Raw genomic sequence first — 8,711 nt, forward strand, 5'->3', positions numbered from 1 at the left:
ATATTATTTGGCGAGACAACTACACTTTGCTGGTGTGATTCAAACATTTCCTGAACAAAAGGCTCACAAAGCACCACTGACAGTGTTGTAGGCAAGTTGGTTATAATATGCTAACCACTGCATGACTCATTGTAATTTACATGAGAGTGCACTGATGCCTATTTACTGAAATGTGTAGGAACACCAGAGAATAAGTGGTGTCAGAACACTTCATAATGCAGCATTACTAGCACTAGACATTTCATCATGTACAAATCCCTATAAATACTTAGCCTTTTATTTTAAAGTGAAGTGAAAGAAAATTAAACCAATTCAAAAATAAATAAATAAACAAACAATTAAATTAAATTGAGCTTACATACATTTCACAGTAATTCATTACCGAATAGTGTGTGAAGCTCTTGCTGTATAGGTCATGGCTGAGCTATCATCCAGTTCCCTAGCTGCGGTGGTCTGGGCTCCTGGTAACTGTTTTCGTTTTCGTCACCACTTTTCAAATCAGTTTATGACCATTCTTTCAGTCTGCTACTCCACAAAAATGTTATGGCACTGGTATTCTTTCTTGATATATTTAACCTCTGCACACACTTTCCTCTGCTCTTGCACTGGCGCAAAGAAAACTGTATAGTGTAATAAAAGTGTTGGGAGGTCTTCATTGGAAAAAGACTGTGAAATTTTGAACATGATCTTAGCAAGGGCACATCACACAGAAGTGCTATAAATTGTTTTCTTTCTATGAAATTATTGTAATTAAATACAATGAAAATTACAAATGTATTTATAAATTTTATATAAATTTGTAGCTACCACAATCTACTCTAATTCTGATTCAAAATGCATATGTAATTAAAAAAAACTGAATACAGGAAATGTGCTCAGAACAAAATTACATACTGGAGGCAGCAAATTTAACTTTATGTGTCAGTTCTGTAATTAGAAAACTGTCTTTCTCCACTTTCAAAGAAAAACAAGGTTATATATTTTAAAAGCTGAAACTGAGAAAACACATTTCATAGAAGATATTCTGTGAGCGGTAGAAACAAACTGACTTCAATAGTTCATTTTTTCCATGGTGAGAAAATCAGCTACAGCAAAACCATCTAAACTCTTGAGTTAGGAGCACTGGCTTTTGTACAGAAAAGAAAGCATTTGTAGACACTGTATTATTGATAAGTAATGTTTACATTTTTGCCCTCAACAAAATCAGAAAATGAGTAACAGTTATTCTGATATGTGTGTATAGAAACCTGGTTTGCATCAGAACACTTCATGCTATTTCATAGGGCGCATCCACTTATCCAGTTTCTGAATACAATGCAATGACATGTCACAGTCTACATAATATCATCGAATGTTCACATGTTCTGCAATACAGGATAACATTGCACCTAACATGCAACCAAAGTTAGTACTGTCAGTAGTGGGTCTACGATACAGCTGTGTATACTACCCCATGCTCAGGTTCACCCTATTGATCAAGAATATCAGTTAACTCACTTGAATTCTGCTGGCAATATCTCGTGCAATGTATAGTGCCATAGTATAAACCAGAGGAAAAATGATGCTGCCAGAGTGTAAAAAGGCTACTATGTACCTCTTGATGAGACTGACAGAAAAGTGAGGAACCAGCTATTTCAATTCTCATTCCATCTTACTAAACAAAAATTTTGGCATGCAAACACATTTGCTCTCTCTTAACACAGAACACAGTAAATAGTTTTACCCAGTCTCTCAGACAACACTGCCACTGTCAGAGTTTCTCTCTCACCATCTCATTTTTCTCCCTTTTATTTACAGTATTCCCCACAGCCACTGTCTCCTTTTGTCTTCCATTGGTGCTGCCTCTTTCCCCACCATACCTTGGCAGTGAAAAAATTCTGGCAGAGGAGGGTCCATCCTATTTTTTCCCTGTACCTAAATGTTTAAATCTTGCTCCAAAATGCATGCTCCCCTGTACCCACGTATTAAAGTTCGCCAATCTGGGAGGCTCCCAGCCTTCACAATTGTATTAAAGATACAAATTTCTGCTTTGCATGTGACGTTTCTATTTCACTAAATTGGATACAATTGTATGAGGGCAGCATTTGCCTTCTTTGTGGGGTTCTCCGCATATTCTGCCACCACACTACCCAGATACAAGAATGAGTTGCGTCTCCACCTGCTGCTCCCCTATGAACAGAGGCACCTCCACATTTCTAGAATTTACTCTTATTTTCTCTCTTTTAGCTATATTTATCTTGAGGACAGAAATCTCTGCTTCTTTTTTCAGCGAGTTTAATTTAGCTTTCGCACAGTAGCCTTTGAGCTACTAAAACTATGTCATCTGCGGAATACAAACCCCCAGACATGGATACCCCACTGGGTTTCTCTTGTCCTGTCTGCTTTGACTCTTCTCATAACTGGGTGAAGGACAGGTAGAAAAAGTCTTGGTATAAAATACAATTCCTCCCAACTCTGGTTGTTACCTCAACTGGCTGTGAGATTTCCCTTGTGGACCACAAAACATCTGTAACCATCATACAGATCATTGATGATTTTTAAAATCTCATACAGTGTACCATACTTCTGCAGCACCACCACAGCACTTTATGTTTTACGGAGTTGAAGACCTTTTCAAAATCAGTTAATGTTCTATAAACAGTCAATTTTACAGTGAATCTTTAATCCCATGTAAAATAATTCTAGTGAGTATTCTACTGGACACTGAAAGCAATGTAATAAGGCACCAGTTGTTACAATCTGAGAAAATTCCCCTTTTGGGAGCTTTGACACCAACCTATTTTTCTACTCCTTTGAAGATTTCTCTTTGAGCCAAATACACTTCCACAAGGGTTGCAGCATTTTAACAGTAATTTTGATATCAGCTTTTAGGAGTTACAGTGCTGTGTTATCTATGTATGGAGCTTTTGCATTTTTTTAGGCCTCCCAAAGCTATTCTTATTTCATCCATTGCGGGACATTGCAGATTTGTACCTCGATCCACATTGACTTTCTCTAAACATTCCCCCCCCCCTCTTTCCCTTGGTTGTCTTCACAGTTTAACATTTCGTTGAAACCCTGCTCCCATCTTCGTAGTTGTGCCTGGTGTTGTAATACTCACCCCATCTTCGCTCTTAACTGGTCATTCACGCCCAAAGCTCTTCATTGACAGCCATTTGATGATGCTGTACAGCTGTCTTGTTGTCTCTACTACTAACTGTGCCTGCTCATCTGTACATTTTCTTTTAACTCTCCTTATTCCTATACTCACTCTTTTGTTTGGCTCTGTGCATTCTTTATGCACGTCAACTTTCTGTACTATTGTCTTACAAGAATTAACTTTTGTTTTGGCTCTTTAAGTTTTTGCCAACCTGCTTCAATTCCTTCCAAGATAAAGTTTTCTTCAGAGAGGATCTGAGATCTTTTTTGTAGTTCAAGAGTAAATCTTTCTTTGATGTGTTGGTCTTTTAGCCTTCCCAAACCACATTTTTTTTTTTTCCTTCTGTGGTTGAGCTTAGTTCCATTAGCCACCATCTTCAATCTGAGCTCCACTTCTCTCCTATTTCTTATATTTAACAGTATCTCAAAACTTGCGGCATTGTTATCTACTTGATTTCCAGTAATATGGTCTGACGAGACCCACATTATGACAGTTACGATGTGGAAGCAGTGTACCTCTAATGACTAGGCCTGCTCAGCACACACATTTCTCAGCAGTTCACCATTTAAATTTCTATTCCCATTGTGGAGATCGTCCATGATGTTTTCAAACTTTTCATTTATTGAACCAACTTCTGCATTCAAGTCTCCTATTAAAAATTTTATATTGCTATGATTAATTTGTCTAAGGCTTTCATTTATCTCCATATAAAATGAATCTTGCAACTCTTCTCCAGCCACTTCAGTAGGTGTGTAATCCTGAATTGCAGTGATATTCTGCACTTTTGTTTTAAAATGTGCAATTACTATCCTTTTCAAGACTGGTTTCTACTCCACTAAACTCCTTTCGCAGTTTTTAAATCCTGTGCATTGCAGCTTCACCTGCCTGTCCTACATACAGCAGCACTCCACCGTTCAGTGTTTAAACTTAACACTGAATATGGCCATCACTTAGTCCCAGTATATCTAATAGGTTACTCTCCAACTCTTTTTTGACTTGTCTTAATCTTCCCCCTCTCTGAATGTTCCTACATTCCAAAATTCAATAAGAGATTTCTTTTGCTGGCCAAATTCCATGATTTGAATGTTTCTGGTGGTGTGCTTTATCAGCAACCCCTCCCCCCTCTGAGTGACCTGATAATGTATCACCTATTGTTCTGGAGATCTCCCAGTGTTTTAGTTTCAAGACCTTACTCCTTAGATAGCTTGTCTTCACCGTGACTAGAGAACGCTATCCATCCCGCCACCATGAAATGCTATGTGCGTCACTGTTTTCCTGGTTACTAAGGATCTTCTGCTATTCATATTAGGGGACTGAGCTTGCTGCAACACAATCACTGAGAGGGGAAGAACATGTTAGCATACAAGACAGGATGTTGAGACACATACTCATCTGGATCCTCTGTGGACTCTGTCAGTAGTTGCACTATGACCAGTACAGCCCTCAACTTCAACTTCATAGGAAGACACAAACCCCTTTGCCCACAAGAACAGTGTTTCATTAAGATGGTGTCTCCTGAGGGAGTTATAAGTCTTTGTTTTACAATCTGTTATATGTTATGTGTAGGATATTACTACGTCTGGATCCACTTGACAATATATTCATTAAGAAATGATATGTTTTAGGAAAAAATACCAGAATTATTGGACAAGTACTTAAACACAGTATTCAGGATTCTTGGACAAGTACTTAATCGCAGACTTCATCAAGAAATCAATGAGTATCACTGCACTGTCTACTGCCTTGGGAGACAATAAACATACAAACTGAAGTGAGAATGTGGCTCTGTAGAATTTCCTGACATGTTAACAGATATACTCTTCTTGTCTCTGCAGCCACCTCACTCAGTCATCTGGACTCAATATTTCAATGGTCCACCTGGCTGCCATCTACATGTGAGCACACTAGTGCTAATCCTGCCAGAACGGCGGCCCTTTTATATGCTGCAGAATGTGAACAGTGCAGGCACCAAAAATCGTCACTGCAGCCTCCTGGTGCAAGAGGAGGTACAACGCCCCAGTGATCACAGCTGACACAAATGATAAATTGTAATTAACACTGTCAATACATTCCGCTGGCTGAATCAATGACCATTGTTTTTTAATGCCAGATAAAACATGGTTCCACATCTTACTTAATGGGTAACACTTGTCTCTATTTATAATTTTGCCAGTTTAATTTTGACAGATTGCTTTAAAAACACAGTCCCAATAGCAAGATGCAGGAGCAATAGTTTGTTAGATAGTGCTCTGCCACTGTATATTTCCAGATTGCAACAACTGTGTGTGGCGATGGTATCAATACACCTGTCATTAATGGTGCAAATAGTTTGGCAAATATACAATTCCCCACAATGGCAAAGGATTTTGTAAACGCTGGGCTTCCTCAACCCTAAGTGATCTTTCACCAAGCCAAGGAGCACTCTAATCTTGGCTTAATGTGATCCACCTCTTGCATCCAGCTTTCTGCATCTGAGATCGCATAAGTCCTCTTTGCCAGCATCCTTACGACCCCTGTGCACTGGTACAATGTATGACAACTTGCTGCATGCAAAAACTGGTCCATGCACATCAGCTTTTGATAAAAACAGTCCTTTGTATAGACAAATATGTGTAGAAACAGAAGCTTTCCATCCCTTCTCAATCTCTATTGTGAACTTTAGGCTGGGATGAAGGCAGTTAAAATGAGCCAGGAAACAGTTCAAACGCCTGTTCCAAGTACTAAGCCATGAATGTATTGTTGACATCCTCCAAAAACAGGTAGATTTTAGATATGCCATCCTCAGCACCCCATCTTTAAAATCTGTCCCCAATCAGTTTGTTCCACATAATTGTGATTGAATACAAAATATTTGAAAGTTAGTACATGATAGCAAAGCTTCATCAATAGGAATCTGAGAAAACGAGTTCCTCAAATCTGGTTGTGAAGTTTGATGTATGATTCCAATGACTATACGTGCTAAACACGAAATTTGTCTACTAAGTTTGTTACAAAAATGATGACGGTGCTCAGGGGAAGGGAGATATTTTTCATGATAGGCTGGCTATATAATATTGAATTCATATTAGTACAGAGAGCTGAACATTGTGCCAGCTCAAGGGGTTGGATGATAACTGATAATTTCACTAATACTAATTAATGATGAAGCGATTTTTCAGGAGCATATCAGCATATATCGTGATCTTCACTGGGGCTACTGCCTGACTGAAGCATGCACATAATAAAGTTTCTGCAAAGTGACCTCTCACTATCATTGAACATGGAGAAATGGTTACAGCAGCTAAATTCAATTACCAGCCAATTCCTTGGTTATGATATTTCATTAGATTTTTTTCATGCAGCTATAATGAAAAGCCAAGAATAAAACAGCCATAAGGATATTGTTGCCATGCATCCCAGAAACCCCGGATTGTCCTCAATTTGAATGGTGTAAAAAATGTCATGCTCTACTGAGTAAAAGTCCTGGACTTTTAAAAAGTAATACTCTTACATAGATATCAAGGAAATACAATTTAAACACCTGCCCAATGTCATCAAACTTCGAAAAAAAATATCAATTACATTTTACCTTATTGATGAAGTAAGTAAACTAGCAAATTATTCCCTCTTTCTATGGGTTTCCGGTGCTACCACTTCTTTTTCACCTTGAATGAATCTCATTCAACATTCCATGTTTTAAGAACAGTCTGTAGGAATCCATTAAATTCAGTCTGATAAGTGACCAGTGTTACCAAGTATGAAATATTTCACATTGTTAAGGATGCAGTAAACCACATTTAAAAGTTGAATACACCAGAGAATTTCCTTAAATGAAATGAGGTCGAAGTGGACACGAAGCAGAATGTAAATTCTCCAAGTAAGTTTCTTTATATTTTATTTTTAAATAATAAATAAAACAAGTAACTGGTGAAATAATAAGTATGGTTTCCTTTCCCCAAATCCACACTTAGTAATTTTAAGAATATTTTTCTTGCTATTTTTTTGTTACATGGGAGGGGGGGTGGGGGTGGCACAGGATTATCAGAGATCACATAAGTACAGCAAAGTACATGGATGCCATGAGTTCCGCACCTTCCAATAGGCAACTGATGAATTATTTCAGTAATAATAAGTCATAAGAAAGAAAAGTAACTAGTGTAGAGGCAATGTTTGCTTTTTCATTCAGCAAGGCAGCATTGCTCTTACTACTCCGCCATATGTACAAGAAAATTATTCCCAACAAAGTTCAGAGATTCAAGAATTGCAAATACATATTCCAGTTCGAAGACAAAAACTTGAGCACTGTTAAATAAAGTAATTTTGCCTTCGATACCAGCAGAACTGAAAGAAATAATTTCCATATGTGATACGGTTTTGTCAGTACAGATACAAGTAATCATAAGTATAATATTTACTGTGATTATTTAATACTTTGATAAAGCTGAAGGTATTCAGTCATAGAGGCTCACACCACATTGGCTATTGCTATGAACAGAGTAAAAGCTAAATCCAACACTGGGGAAGAACTATCAGATCTGGTTGAGTGTACGAATGAACATTCGGACACGATTTCTGAATTTATTCATAATGTTATATAACACATTAATATCAACGAGAAAATAAATATCAGAATGCTAATGTTGTGAGTATTGTTTCATTGTTCATTGCTCACTGGAATGAAAACAGAAATAAATTAAATTGGGCATCATCAGATAGGGCCATTCCTGAAATCCAATATCATACGGTAAATGTCAGTTGTTCTGCATCTTATACATTAATCTCCAGTGATCAAATTTTGAAATGCCTGTATACAGTCATCACAAAAGTACAATTGGCATAACAAAATATTAATTTTAATGTATTGTAAAGCACTTCACATTAAAACTACTGTTGTTGTCTTCATTCCAGAGTGGTTTGATGCAGCTCTATCCAGTGCAAGTCTCTTCAGCTCCAAATAACTACTGCAATCTACAGCCTACTGAATCTGCTTAATATATTCATCTCTTGGTTTCCCTCTACAATTTTGACCCCATATACTGCCCCCCAAATATCAAATCGGTGGTACCTTGATGTCTCAGAATGTGTCCTATCAACGGACCCCTTCTTTTAGTCAAGTTCTGCCACAAATTTCTTGTCTCCTCAATTCTGTTCAGTACCACCTCACCTCATTAGTTACATGTTCTACCAATCTAATCTTCAGCTACCTTCTGTAACACCATATTTCAAAAGCTTCTATTCTCTTCTTGTCTATACCATCTTATCATCCATGTTTCACTTCCATACATGGATACTCTCCATACAAATACTTTCAGAAAAGACTTCCTAACACTTAAACCTATTTGATGATAAACTTCTCTTCTTCAGAAACGTTTTTTCTTGCTATTGCCAGTCTACATGTTAAATCCTCTACTTCGGCCATCATCAGTGCTGCCCAAATAGCAAAATATGCTTTAAATGTCTCACTTCTCAATCCAATTCCATCAGCATCACCTGATTTAATTTGATTGCATTCCATTATCCTCATTTTGCTTTTGTTGATGCACATCTTCTATCCTACTTTCAAGACACTGTCCGTTCCATTCAGCTTCTCTCC

Source organism: Schistocerca nitens, chromosome 7, assembly GCF_023898315.1.
Source record: "Schistocerca nitens isolate TAMUIC-IGC-003100 chromosome 7, iqSchNite1.1, whole genome shotgun sequence".
Classification (NCBI taxonomy): Eukaryota; Metazoa; Arthropoda; class Insecta; order Orthoptera; family Acrididae; genus Schistocerca; species Schistocerca nitens.